Source organism: Podarcis raffonei, chromosome 6, assembly GCF_027172205.1.
Source record: "Podarcis raffonei isolate rPodRaf1 chromosome 6, rPodRaf1.pri, whole genome shotgun sequence".
NCBI classification, from domain to species: domain Eukaryota; kingdom Metazoa; phylum Chordata; class Lepidosauria; order Squamata; family Lacertidae; genus Podarcis; species Podarcis raffonei.
The window spans coordinates 37108054-37123398 of NC_070607.1; the positions used below are offsets into that span (position 1 = coordinate 37108054).

General features: G+C 42.2%; 1 long non-coding RNA gene across 1 annotated transcript in view; it reads right to left on the minus strand.

The window, feature by feature from the left end:
* Positions 1 to 390: 390 nt before the first annotated feature.
* The window catches only part of LOC128415621 (uncharacterized), a 38512-nt gene continuing 23557 nt past the window's right edge, over positions 391 to 15345 (minus strand). Inside the window, exons 2-5 of the long non-coding RNA XR_008331021.1 lie at positions 9589 to 9725; positions 6145 to 6467; positions 4599 to 4711; positions 391 to 1764 (exon numbers count right to left, since the gene is read on the minus strand). This is a non-coding gene — a long non-coding RNA (uncharacterized LOC128415621). The remainder of the gene's footprint in view (positions 1765 to 4598; positions 4712 to 6144; positions 6468 to 9588; positions 9726 to 15345) is intronic.

The window sequence follows — 15345 nt, forward strand, 5'->3', positions numbered from 1 at the left end:
GTCTTGAGGGTAACTTAGGGACAGATCCACTGCTCAAAGTAACTTGCTGAATTCCTGGCAAAACTTTATTCATTACAGCCATGCCTATGAATTTTCAGGTCATTTTAACCCCTATTAAGATGACTGATTGCCTAGCATTCGCTCTGAAATAACTGAAAAGACCTCTTTTAAGCATAATTTCCCTCTTGTGCCATATTGCAGTCTTCTTCCTTTTGATCAGGTTGTTTAGCCTCCTATTAAGGGGGAAAAAACCCATTCCCTCTAATATCAACCTGCCTGTACATTAAGATTAGCAGGAGAAGGTCTCCTAATGATCCCTGCACTAAATGAAGTGTAGAGAGGAGATCTATTGAAAAGCCTTTTCTTGTCTTTTCTTTCCTTTCCTTTTCTTTCATTTTCAGATATGTATTTTATTAGGTTTAATAACACAGAGAACAAATATAAAACATAGAAACAAAATAGAAAATCAATAGGTAAATCCAGCATCTAAAGCCCAATATGCTCACAGAAACTCTAGGGAGCTAACTGATCCCTCATTAGCAATCTATATGCATGATATACAATAATGCAGAATTACTGCTTAGCGTCCACTGTTTTCTCCATAATGTTTCCTAACTTGTCCATGGCATGATAGTGACCCTGCCCGGGTCACTTTGCTTTCCTTAACACACCCACCTCATGGACTCAGAGCTATTCCAGCCCTGGAGCTCGAATAGTAAATTCTGTCTCACTATAGTCAATGGAAGAGAGAGGAAAAAAACGGGTTGGGGGATAGAAGCCACCACTCCACTTTCTGTTATGTCAAGCTGGAAGGGCAATAGACGTGGTGGTTGCTCTGCTGTGGATTATCTCCATCCCCTTATAGGATCGTGGTGCCTCTTTTCATCTTCATTTTGCTGTGCTCTTGTTAAGCACAAACTGGGATAATATCTAGATACTGTGATTTCATTATAGTAAATATATACTTCTGAAAACAAATGTTTTTTTGCAGGGGTGGGGGGAGGTTCCATTAACCTCAGTAATCAAAACTCCTAATTAAAATTAGACATTCTCCATTGCTTTCTAAATGAATCTTGGTAACTTCATTAATCTGGTATGATTAGGCAACTGCGATACTTAATATTCTGAAAAACACAGGCTACATTATGCAACATGACGTGGAAAGGTTTTAATTCGAGGCAGGAAGGTAGCCTAAAAGCAAGCATTTGAATTTCATATTGAACTCTTAGACTTTATTTAGTCTATTGGCAGAAGCCAAGGTACAATCCACTGATTATCCAACTAGGCAGATTGAACCAACTATGTATATGCACATGAGAGCTCAATTGCTCTTGGCCGTGGTATGTGGGCTGGCATATATACATGACAAGATTTCAGAGAAAGTGCGAGCATCTACCTGCACTAATGCTTGTATGAGAAGGGATCTATGTGTCACAAGCTTTCAGTCTCTAAGGAAGGCATTCAACATTGCACCACTATGATTGTTCCATCAACACAAGCATTTCTGCTTCAAGGACAGAACAGTCTCCTTCTGCAAGCAATTCTGGAGGTTCTTCCAACCACATAGAGCCTATTTGGGTAGGTGTGGGAGGGAGGAGTTGTGGGCGCCCCTGTTGCACTTGTGAAGTCCATGCTGGCTCCTTCTTGTTCCACTGTTTAGTTGAATCTAGCTGATCTGTCGTAACTCTGAGGAGGAGATGGACCCAATACCAACAGCACAAGATTTCACATTCAACCTCTCAGGTCCTGAGGGTGTACCATTTCCTAGGGACACAGACGAATGAGCTATCAATTCCTCTGAGAGTCCTGCAGAGCTTCCATCTGCAATGTCCCCACAGCCCCAAACCCTGCCACCTAGAAGTTACCAACACCTGCACCAAAGGACACTGGCCTGTTGCAGCAGTCAGAAGTGGGGGCGGGGGCTTCAGTCTTAATCCTCCAGGCCAGACTATGAATCTGGTGCTGAGACAATGAGCTGTATCCGACTAAATTGTAGTCATGTTCATTGATTTCAATACGTCTCCTTTAAGCAATAATGGATATACAACCTAATCTGCTCTCAGCTGCCAGATTGCTGGCCATGGTCCTGAAATTTATGCTTCTGAACTCTGAGCCAATCCTTTTGGTTGTCCAAATCCCTGACCTTAGTCTAGCATGAAGCTAGCCCAGACATTGCCTCTTGTTGGCAATGGAAATTGTTATGGTTCAGGGTAATATCTGTGCAGTGCTTAAGTGGATATGTACAATCCACCTGCAATGAAAAAGAGACAAGGATACAGAGCCAGTAGACCCTCTTTGCATAGGCCTGGGTTTACATTGAAGTCCCTATGTATGCTGAGGGACAGCAAACATGTTCAAAGTGCACTCTTGTGACCCACTGTATATAACTTTGTTACCCAGTCCATGTATGAACCAGCCCTCCTGAGTGTTCAACGGATTAGTGCACAAATTAGGATCTTCAAAGAATTCATAGGCGGGGGAGATGAGTGAGTGGAGGTGATTTTGTGCTCTGAAGACAAATGTCCTCAGAGCCCAATTCCCCTTACATAGGATCTTTCAGAGGCAATGGAGTAATGAGCAGATACTCCTTTGTTCATCCTTGAAGCCCCAACTTCTCACTTGCAGGTTATCTTTTTGGTGGGAAATAAGTTTTCCTCTTCATCGTTGAAAGCATCCTTTTGTGGGGAACCAGTGACCAGGGAGACAACTGAGAGCCATACCACCCAGCCCACAGAATCTCTCAAGAATGTGTCGTGCTCAGGACTAGCAACTGTGTGTTCCCCAGGCTGTAGGGGATTTTTTCTGGCAACATGAGAAAAATGGGCATGTCAGTATAACCCTTGTCCAGAGAAGTTTTTGGTGGTTTTGTAAAGGTGGTGGATTGTTCTGATTTCCACAACCATGCTTCTGCCATCCCCTGCAAGAATAGGCAATCTCCATCATTGGAAGAGATAGCCACATTAGTCCATGAGATGGTCAGGCTTGAGCAGCCTATACAGACCAGATAATGGGGTGATAATTGAAGCCAATGTGCTGATTTAGTGCATTTCCAAAATAATGTTTACTATGTGCAAACACTCCTTCCAGGATAAACATACCTATTATAAGGGAGTGGAGTTTAGAGTTTAATATGTCTGAACATATTAAATAGAGCTCTTTACTATAAATTTAATGTAAGCACATAGCCATTTGCAGAATTTTGGAAGGCTGCTTTACTGCGAAGAAAGGTCTTTATTCACTATTTGCCAGTCACCTTTAAAGATGTGCATTGAGTGTAGCAGAATAATTTTGGGCTGTGATTCACAGCAAGGAAAATGATGGAGCGCAGCCAGACGTACGAACACCAGCAGCTTGCTTATAGGCCTCTGCTTCTGTCCCCCACTCTTCTCTATTTGCCATAGTGTGAGGGAAAGTGCTGCTAGCTCAAAATGCAGGCAATGTAAATAAGAATGTAATTTCATGTATAAACAAAACTTATCAGCAGTCACCAAAACCTACTGGGGGGGACAGGAAAGTCCATCTTCATTTGGTCAGACTAATTAGGGTAATTCATGAGGACGACAATGTGGGTGACTAGCCTGAGGGTGGCTGAGCTGCTTGGATCAAACCTCACATCAGTCTGTGGCAGAAAAGGAATCCATCTGAGGCTGTTCTTTCAGTCATACTTCCCAGATAAGGGGAACTGCCGAGGTTCCCTACTGGTGACCTAGTTATTCCCTTGCAAAGACATGGGTGGTTGTTAGTCACATGTTCATGTCTATTACTTGGCTATTTCACCATCACATTTATGCAAAGATGAACTCTGATCCCCAAGACTTTTTAAAAAATCAAAATAAAAAATCAAATGTGGATACAACCTTGCACATCCATCAATTCTGGATCCTGATTCTAGCATTGCTGGCATGATCTACTTTGGGAATATAGGTGAGATTGAAATAAATAGGTGAGATTAAATAAATAAGTAAGCATTTTGATATCCTTTTGAAAAACCCCACCGCAGCTTCTGGTGATTCTTCTGCATGCCCTCTCTCAAGCAGGAACTTTTTGTTCTTCTCATTCCTTCACCTACAAGTAGTGATGGAGCTGAAGTTCAGAACTTAAGTTTCATGATGTTGGAATTAAAGAATTCTCACTCTTACATAAATCCTAGAGTTCTTGAACAGAGCTCTGTGTAGGCCTCTCCAATCTATTAACTGAAAAAGGCACAAAACACTTTTTGTATCACAAGCATGATGGTTGGCACCTGTCTGTCTCAGGAAACAATGGAAGAGGGCACCTTAGGGGGCAAAGTCAAACCGTTGGAGAGTTACAGCGCCTGTTTTGGCTGTAGAGACCAAGCCAGCGTAGACGTTGTTGAGACAGAAGTGCAAACACACTGGGAATGTTGGCTTGGGAAAGCACCTCTTTATTTGAGACTCTGTCCTGCCATGTGGTGCCCAAAATCTTCCTGATGCAGAGCATGTGGAAGGCAACCAGAGGCGCCGCTCCTGGTGAGTGTAAGTTGTCCATGTCTCACTACCATAAAGTAGTGTTCTCAACACACTGGCCTGGTAGACTTTCATGTTTGTATTGGTCCATATCATCACATTCTCCCATACCCTTCTGGAGAGGCGAGCCATTGCTGTAGCTGCCATACCAATACTCTTGTCCAGTTCAGTGTTGATGGAGAGGTTGCTGGTTATGGTGGAGCCCAGGTAGACAAAATTGTCTACTACTCAAAAGAGAGAAAGAAATGTTGAATGTGTAAGTGTATGTCTAGAGACAATGGATAAAGCAAACGCCATTAGCTGTACAACTGCATATGTATTTAATGGTTATTTTAGTTTAAAGAGGGGGGGAGGGAGGGAGAGAGCAGGATCTGATAATTTCCCAACATCTCTCCAAACCTCTCACTCAACAACAAGTCTACCAAGAGCAGCACAGTTCAGGCCTGCGGGGATGCAGCAATAGCACTAGAACTGTCACGATTTTTATTTATGGACAGCATTTATAGCCTACTTAATAAATAACAAAACCCTTGTCAGCAGTTTGCATAAAACAATATAAAATACTCGTGAGAAAATGCCGATAAAATCAAGAGACTTTGAAAACAAGTAGACGTAATGAAATGATCAAAACATAGTTTAATCATTAGTTTTAAACAACAAATGCACATAATAAAATTACATGTCTGAGTAGACTTGCCTACATAAAAGACCTTCCAGCAGGCATAAAATGGGATTCAATGAACAACACAGAAAAGGTGCTGCTGTACTAAACCCTCAATTTCTTGCATGTGTGTAATAAATATTATATGGCACTTGCAAACCTGGCAGTTCCACAGGAAAGCAGTAGAAGAATTCTAGTGCCGTTTGTTTGTTTGTTTGTTTGTTTGTTTCCCTTATGGCACAGCAAAATGGTATCTGTGGATTGTGGCAGCATGAAAGACAAGGATTGGCAGTTTCCAGCCTTTTGTGGAATGCCCTATGTTCTACCCTTGTTGGCATTGTATATCCATGGGACATAGTGGCATTTCACTTTGGGGAGGGGGTTGATAATGGAGCCTTGGCATGCCATCCTTTACCTGCTTTTCCAAGTCACCATCTACTTGCTGGCTAGAGATGTGTGGTCCCTTCTTATTCTAGAGAGAGTTTTAGGATGCAGTCTTAACTCCTGCGGTAAATATGCAGAAGATACAGCACAAAATCCAACGCGGGCATGATAACTTAAAAACATATTATAAAGCCATCAGTCTTTACCCTTGGCAATACTCCTATAAAGTTCAACTTGCCAGATGCAGGGCACTGTAACAAAAGTACAATAAGCAACCTACAGGCAACATTTGATTAAATTCATAATATTTCAAGGGAAGGGAAGAGTAAATTTCCGGCATCAAACTTTCATAAACCTTCATGCGTCTCTTTTCTCAGGGCAAGTCAAAGGCAGAGCAAGCATTGCTGGAAAAAGCAAGCTACCCTGAAGTCACCAGAAAATACATTCAAGAGAATAAAGCCAGTAAATAACTCATCTGTCGCTGGAATCTTTTATTGAATCAAATTACTTTTGACATGTGGTCTGCATTATGTGAAGGTCAAGTGTTTTGTAATGAAGACAATAGAGTTATGTCTTTGAAAACACAGACTAAAGATGTGCTCCTTAGCACACTTACTTGGAGGTAAAAATCCATTGGAATCAATGAGACGGCCTTCCATCAGATGTATTTAGGATCACTGGGTAAGTGAGGAGGACAGAATCAGGCTCAGGGATTGCAGAGATTTATTTCAGTGAGTGCTTTGCTGATGTCTCCAGGGGTCAGTTTGCTTCAGAAGGGGGATTGATGAGCTGAATCCCTGCAGAATGATTAACCTTCTTGGGAGTAGTAAACAAGGCTTGCGTGGAATTGTTCTGCTTCAAAAAGGTATTTGCTTTGAGACATCGATTAGCACTGCAGCTTCCATTGATCCAGGTTCAGCAGCGATTCACTGAAACTGCACAACTACCATGTGCAATAAAACCATAAAAATACAAATTAGAGAGCAGTCAATGAAATCCTCCTTAAAAGGGCAACTTTGCGGCAAGGAGATGAAGCTCTTAAAGGGGGGAAAGCTCAACTATCCTTGCACATATAATTTTAAAAAATAGATTGGATAGGGAAAACGGGTGGACAGGAGCTCTTCAGTGATTCTAATGGTCTTTGTGTCTCCTTCAATTTTATTCTCTCTGCACAACTTTGCCTGATTTGAAAGGGCATACAAACAGGCTGGCAGGAAAAGAGCCAAATGCTTTTCACCTGTGCAAAATTGGCTACATTATTATATAATGATGGTGAAGATGATAATGGGGGAAAGAAGCATTTGTATAGCACTTTCATGTGGCCAAAGAACTTAGCTTGTTGCTTTTCCGTGGTGAGCCATGCCTAAAGCATTGCATACAAAAAACCACAAATAATATACAATGCAAGGAATTGCAACCAAAAATCACACAAAACTACCCTATGGTAACCTTCCTCCTGCAGGTCTCTATCACATACATGTCCCCCAGTGATGCTTCTGAGAGTTGGGAACTGTTTGGAGTGGTGTGGCACATGTTTTGGGAGCCTAAACATGGAGCAAAATCCTTAGTGAAATCAGGGGAATCGTGTAAGAACACCTTTGGGCTGAAACCTTTTTTTTTTTTAATGAAAAGTTGGTGGTGGTGGTGGTTAAAACACCTTCCCTCTCTGCCTCTTTCTTTAACTCTCATAATTTAAACCGATTTATGTTTTAATCTGCATTTAGATCAACAGACTAACAGTACCAGAACTAGTGCTGGCAACGTGAAGAGGAGACAGGTTTGTAACCCAGCTACCCAAAACTGCATTCGGCACAACTGACTAGTGTGCACATAACAAGCAGGCCAAAAGGATGCCATGTCCATTGGGGGGGAGGTCAGATGGAGGTCAAAGGAGGAGAGAAAGATCGGCTGGAGATTAAATTGGGGACATTTCCTTTTGTCCCGCAATTTCTTCTGTTTGTTCCATGGCTTCCCAGGTCCTGGAGGTTTTTCTTTTGTCCTGCCACTTTGCCTGAGGTTTACTGGTGAATTGAAACAAATGTCCATCTGCAGAAAACCTGGTGGACGTTTGTTCCGATTCAGCAGTAAACAGCAGGTTTTCCCAGGAAAAGCAGCGGGACAAAAGAAGAACATCTCAGACCCGTGCCTAGAAGTTGGAAGGGTGGATAGCCCCAAGATGCCAAAGCAGTGGGTGGCATTTGCCTGCATCTCCTATAAAACAGTTAGTTTGAAGAAGGCCAGAGCTGTCTTGAAACCTGGGCCTTGGAAACCTGTCTAGAGTAATTTGACATACAAAGGCCTGGACAAAATGATCCTTGAAGATTCACCCAGCACTGCTAGCCCAAGGACTGGGCATGCTTGAATGCCCAGTATCACTTTGTTCCGGTGCTCATTAAGGGCTCACTTCTACAATCTGTTCTCAGTACAAGGAATCACTGTTGTAATATGTCAAGTGTAACAAGAAAGTCATGTCCCTCTAGGTGTGCAAGAATGCTTTCTGCCTGCTGAACAGGAACAGCCTGAATCCCACCCACTTACAAGTAAGGTGTAGGACCTACTGGGCAGCTAAGGGTGGGTTTTATCCAATGCTCGTCCTACTCAAAGTAGACCTACTGAAATTATAAACAGGACCCAGTTAGGGACATTTATTTCGATGGGTCTACTCTGAGTTAGAAACTTAGTTGGAGACAACGCTAAAGGTTGTCTTTAGCGTAAGACCTGATCCCAAACTTAAAAAAAAATAAGCGCTAGGTGTGATATGATTTCTTATCCCTGCCACCTGCCTTTAGTTTGACAGTCTAGAGCTGGTGTTTTCAAGTAACAGATTCCATCTTACGAACATGATGTTGAATGAATTACTACACCTATTCCCATGCACCGTATCAGGATGCAGCTGCCTCGTAGACGTCGGTGCCCAGTGCTACCTAGGGAGTAAAGTAAATCCAATTTCTCACACTGAAGGATACTGATGATATTTCTGTTCACTCCTGAGAGGGCTTAATAGTTTCCATGCATCATTGGTACACATAGGCTATGGATCTTTCCCACTCATATCTTTGTGCAGTATATTATACGAAATGTATTCAGAAATGGCGAAATGAAAAATAGTTTTGACTGAAACAAATGATATATACGCCTGGAAAACATCTTCTTGGGAGATGCTTAATGGTCCATATTACATTTTTTTTAAGCGTATAAACTTTTTTAAAACAAGAAAAAACTCCAAAAATATAACATGGTTTCATGACTGATTGGCATCAGGTAATTACTTTTCTGCCCTGAGTTATGCAAAGTGTGCATTTGAAAGACAGGATGGGGTACTTATAACAATGCATTTGCTAGAGAAAACAGCATATAAAAATGGATCATATAATTTTTGCTTCCAAAAATGGGTATATTAGGCAAAATTAAAAACAAGAACATGTATATTAAGAGACATTTGATTAAAATGTTGCTGAATTTTCATGAATGCTTGTGGCTGTTTGTTTGTTTTTAAATCACAAACTGGTGTGGAAATGTGGAGCGCTGACTTTAAGACTGGGGAAAAAAGAGAGAGAAACTTAGAGTAAATGCCGGGCCAGAGGTTGGCAGCACATACAGGTTAACTCACAACACAGGCGGGCATTATGTTACTGACCATTACGTGTATAAGCAAAATTGAATAAGGCTCTTAGTCTTCCTCTTCATCTTCCTCCTCCTCTCATTCACTGGACTCTGCTGTAGATGAGATGAGGACCAATGGGGTTGACCAGTAGCCAGAACATATATGAAACATATAGAGTGAGTGAGTGAGTGAGTGAGTGAGTGAGTGAGTGAGTGAGTGAGTGTGTGTCTGTGTGTGTGTGTGTTAAGGAGCAAATTGCCTACATTGAATCAACTTAATCCTCTTTTTATTTTTATATATATATATATATATATATATATATATATATATATACCCAAACCCTAAATAAATAAATAAAGTGTCAGGCAGAAATGAGGCTGTTGGAATACAAAACAGGGGAAGGTGAGGGATGCTGAACACTTCTGGAATTTTCTCCATGACACAGAGCTCACCTTAAGGCTCACTTGCTAGCCGCTGTGTGAAAGTGGTTGCTGGATGGGCTGGCCTGATTCAGCGGGGCTCTTCTTAGCTGTGCCATGCTTGGGGGGTGCATCTGGTAGCAGTGCCACAGAGCAAGGCTGTGGAGAAGCTGGAAAACATTTTAAATGCTTGATTTGAGAGCTGAGCCAGCCCTGAGAGCATGCTTTTTTTAAATAATGGCCGATTGTTCTTGGAATGCACTCAGCAGTGTTGCTTAGAGACCTTCCGCTGTCACTCTGCAACTGCTCTATACAGAGAATGTCTTTTCAGGCATTATCAAGCAATTATTTCTACATCTCCCTTCAGCATGCCAATTACCACTTTGCCCTTAGAAATTCAAAATGCATTTCCAAGATTCAGAATATTTACTATTACCAGCCCAGGCTACTGCAACCTAGGTGAAAAGAGGTGTCTGCTTCATTTTACTTTATACATACCAGCTTTCCACAAATTGCTGTCCTCCAGATATTGAGAAGACCCCAGGTCCTATCGACCTCAGTCAGTGTATATTCCAGAAGAACTTTGTATTTTGAGGAATTCGTGCCACTAGGGAGAATGTGCATTTCGGTGTTAAGGTATTGCAATTGTCTGGCATGCAAAATCAAGACAATTGATGGCACCCATGAAGTTTCCTCAATAAAGATAATCATGCTGGGCTTATGGAATGAGAGGCTTACACCCGTTTGATGGAAATGTTATGTAAACACTGCATAATGATTGGAGAATGTGCAGAATTACTGGGGATTCCACTCTGAAACCCTGGAGTGTAGACAGTACAGACCTAGATGGGCCAGTAGTCTACAAACACCTCCCTGTGTGCTGTTTGTAGCAAACAACACTTTTAGGGGCAAAAAGCAGTAAAGAGGTGATGATATTTAGCATGGCCCCCAATGCATGCTAAAAAGAGCATGTTCTGGATTGAGTTCTCACAACTTCAAAATATTCATGGCTTGCATGTAACTAACGTTGCATGCCGTTTGGTTCTTGGTTACTTGTTTATTTCTTGGTCTGGCACAGAGCTTTAAATAGCCACTTGGCTGTGAATATGAAAAAATGCAAAGCAATGTAATACATCAATAGAAAATATAGTTTGAAGCTGGCATAAGAATAGCGACGCAGTTGCCTTGACAAAGCACTCAGCGTTTGTTACTTCCTATGCTAATTGATGATTTGGCCTCCTTCTAACTTCCTCCAGCCGATCGAGTTGGTGAAACAGAATTTCTAAGTTCCCCAGCTTATTAGCATTTTGGAATAAAGTTCAAAGTTACCCATCCAGGGCTGTGGGCCAGCATCCTGTGGCCTTCAGCTGCATGGAAGCATGTGAAGCAGAGCTGGAGGAACAGAAAGCAGAGAGAGCATGAGAAAGGATGCTTTTCATCAGCAGGATGGACTTTCCCATCTTTTATATCAATCCCATTACTTACATAGGTGAACCTATGTAAGATGCTGGCTTTGGATTAATATATCTGGGGAAGAAGTGTAGCAAGAATTCTTGCTTCTTCAGAAATTATTCACCTAAGGTATTGCCAAAGCCCAAATCCAAAACTGAACAGGGCTGATTTCAGGACCTCTATGCTTTGCCCAAATCAGTTGGAAAGATCCTTGTTTTGCCCTAGGTCTGGCTGCTCAGCACAATCTAGAGCTGTCACACATGGGGTGGGAAGGGAAGGAGACAGGCAGCCCCAGCGCCTTACCCTGCAGGGAATCTGCTGTGGAAGCACATCTCAGCAGGACTGAAACATCCTCTCCTCACCTGCAGAGGATTCAATCCTGCCAGCTGCAGGGTGCTTCTTTACAAGTGCCTTCCTTCATTTTGGGGCTGGATTCCAGTCGCGTGTCCCCCAGAATGATCCAAGGCCCCAGATCAGAGGTCCAGATTGGGAGGAACTGTGCAGAGTCCTGATGTGCAGCCTGAGACATCCCAGTGCTTGTTTACCAAAACAGTTCAATAAAGGCATGATTCCACTTTGTATTTTTTAGGGGCAGTGACTATTGTCTTCTCTGCATTCCTTAACATTTCATTATTCTGATAGCCTCATGTTTTCTTCTAATCTGATCATCGAAGATGCCAGGGTCTCATGTAGCAGCGAGTGAAATCTCGATGAAGCCTATGCATAGAGCCACAGACTCGAACTTTTCATTCCTTTCATTTTTCATTTTGCTTTTCATTTGTATACCGCCTTTCTGTATTACTATACACAAGGCAGTTTACAAGCTTTACAAACAACAAAATAAGACAGCAAAAATCACACATGTAATAACAATCTGATCCAATACAAAAAAAAAGTCACAATAACTTTAACCTTTCACCTTGGTCCATCTTGGTAGTTGTACTGTATGCTTGAAGTTTGCTGTGGTTGATAGCTGTGCAGGCCTATCAGGGTGCAGATTAGCACAAGCTGTGTTCACATCACAGCAGCAAGTGTCACCCCTCCATAGACTGTCTGAGTGCTTCCTCCTCCCTCCTGCCTCAGACCTTATTGTGGGCTGGGAAATATGACTAATTGGTGTGAAACAGTTCTCATCTGCATACACATCCAACTGCATGCGGTGGAGCTTAGCTGCCTTGCCTTTTCTGCAGAAAGATGTGCAAGGAATCAAAGATGCAGCTTTGATTCTTCTACTCTGTTTATCTCCAAGTCTAACTCTCCCATTCATGCAGCACCGTCTACAATTGCTTCTGATGAAAATTTTTGCCCCTTGCTGGATCTTCATAATACTTTGTGAGTCAATTTGGTTCTGCCCCTTGGGTGTGCTATTGAATCACATTCCTTCTCTCCGTTGTTGACGTCCTCCCGCCTCTTCCCATTTATTAACAGCAGCTTCCTTCAGTGAGTGTTTGTCATCAACTTTTTTTTCATTTCAAGCTCTCAGATTTTTCCACGCTTGTGAAGAGATTGCTGAAGTATTTGGTTTCTGATTACTCATGATTAAGCAACAGTAGGAATTGATTTGGCAATAATGGCTGAAGATGTGTTGTTCCCTCCAGGCGGGTTTCATTTTCATCCCTTTTCTCTGTACAGATTAATATTATCCTGAGACGGTTGTGAAAGTCGAGTCTTTTGAAAAACTAACTTACCATTCACATTTCTGCCCTTTGGGGTGTAATCAGTAGCATGGGGCATACGGCAGGTTGCAGTTTAACACTGTCAGCTGAACTGCAGGTACTCAGATTTACTCCAGAGTTTACTCCAAAACATTTTTCATAATGTTTCATTGTAACGTGGATGGGGAGCCCTAAAGCCTTCGAGGTGTGGTCAGACTCCAACTCCCATCAGCCTCAGCCAGAATGTCCAGTGATCAGGGATGATGGGAGATGGAGTCAAACAACATCTGGAGGACCACAGGTTCCCCAGTCCTGGATTAATAACCTAAGCAGAATCCTGATGTATTGGGCCAAAGGTGCAGTTAGTTCAGTATTCTCTTTCCTTGCCAGCCAAGAGCCTTTGCAAAACTCAGAAGTAGAGCCTCCCCTGTTGTTTGTCTTCATCACCCAGAAAGGCCTGTCCTCTATGAATTTGTTTGTTACTGAGATATGATCCATACTTAGCACTTCTAGGCATTTCTGACAAGGATACGATTACCAGATTTTTTTCAATGAATCCAGGGACACTTCTCAACTTCAGTAGGACTGATAGGATTTTGTCAGGGGACTGATTTGTAAATCCGGGGACTGTCCCCGGGAAACGGGGACGACGGGTAACCTTAGACAAGGGGGATTATTATTCTTACTAAGTCACGGGGCGCTTCCAGACTGGTGGGACTTCAGGTGAGATTCAATCATATACCAGCAAATTTAGGTTGCACAAATAAAGCTGATTTGGCATTCTTGTGCAACAGAGCCATCCCCACTACCTCCAAATTGGACGGTTTGCAGTTAGGGAAGTGATTGGGAAATGTGAAATTACAACCGCTTGAAGCTATGCCATAGAACCTAACCGCAAACAAATCAGGACAAATGCTCAACGAACAGCCAACATCATCTAGCCTCCCTGCAAACTTTGTGCAAACATATGAAGAAGAATGTTCAATCAACAAGTGCCCTTAGTCACATACTATTTATTAGGCAAACTGGAGCTCTCTAAGCATTGGAGCATTAGCATTGGAATTGCTAAACATTAGCAGCTAGACTGGAGATCTCTATGGGTGGGGGGGGGGACATAATGTATTTTTCATTGGTGTAAAAGAAGGGGGGGGCTTACTCCGATGAACAAATGAACCTAACAGGAATGCAGCCATGTAACTTTTTGCTCATACTGCATTCTGAAGGTATATGATCTTCTCATAATACTCAAGAATAAAGTCTGTTGACAATACTTTTATGTATGACTCTGCTTTTATATTTCTTAGGAAAGTGTACATGCTCTCCCTGCTAACATGCATCTGTTTTTCTCATTAGTGACTTTCTGGAGGAATTTGAAAATATTCCTGTTCACCCAGGCATTTCATAGCTGAAATACACTGTTCCTGGTAACCTAGAGATCACTAGATGAGAGAATGTTTTTAAGTAATACTGTTTTTAGAATGCTTTTTTTTTTGTGGGGGGACCATTTCTTTTAAAAATAGTTTTATTATGAGTGTGCTTGTAGTCATGGGCTCCTTTGGGAGGAAGGGCAGGATAATTAATTAAGTAATTAAATGCCCAGTTTGGTTGAAGGTCAAATTTATTTGAATTCAAAACTCTGAAATGCTGAACTGAACCAGCTTAATTCTGAATAGCCTTGGAATATGGCAATGGTCAGAGACAAAGGTTTAACATTTTTTCTTGCTGTTTAAACTTTAAAAAACAACAACAACACACCACTCACAGCAATGTAAGTCTTTCTCTGGACAAATTCTCACCTGCCACACTTGCAGGAATGCCTTGGGAGTGATGCCACATTACCGCGACACTCCCAAGGCATTATGGGAAGTATGGGAACCAAGGGGCAGTTCACAGCTGTCTCCACAGTTTCCTGTGGGCCATACTTGCTGGCAAGGCTCAATATAAGCAGCAACCCCCTTCCAAAACGTTATTTCACCCAGGAAAGCAGCAGAAAATGGGACCCTGTTTTTGCAATGGGCCGACAGTTTCATGAGGGGAAGGGATTTCATCCCAACCTTGGCCAAGGTCTTTCCTCCCCCGAGACTCAATGTTAAAATGCAAATTATTCTGTTTGGCTATTTGAGGCTCATTTATACATTACCCTTTTATTGTGTTCAAGAAACTTGCTGCCTACATTAACCTCCAGAATAACAGATTGGGCTCCTTTCCCCAGTGGTGACCAAAGGCAACATTGCCATATTTTATTTTATTATGACATTGATATGAAATTATTATTAATAATGTCCTTTATCAATCACTTCCCACAAAGAATCCCAAAGAGATTAACAAAATATCCCACTTTTCCTCCAAGAACTCAGGGTGGAATACAAGGTTCTCCCTCTCTCCACATTCTTCTTCTTCTTCTTTGGCAATCACTCATAGCCCAGTCAGATTGTCTTCCATGAGCACAGTCTTAATGGTGTGTCCGTTGGTGACTGCGGAGGCCAATTCTGGATCCACACGTCCTTTCACAGTGGGGACATAGGTTTCCGGGCAGGAAGTAGGTTGGGCTGCAAGTTGGTGACTGGTCCAAGGTTCCCCGATGAGCTTCATGGCTGAGTGGGATTCGAACCCTGCTCTCTAATGTCCTAGTCCAACACTCTAACCACTATACCATGCTGGCTCCCTTCCAGGTACAGTCTAT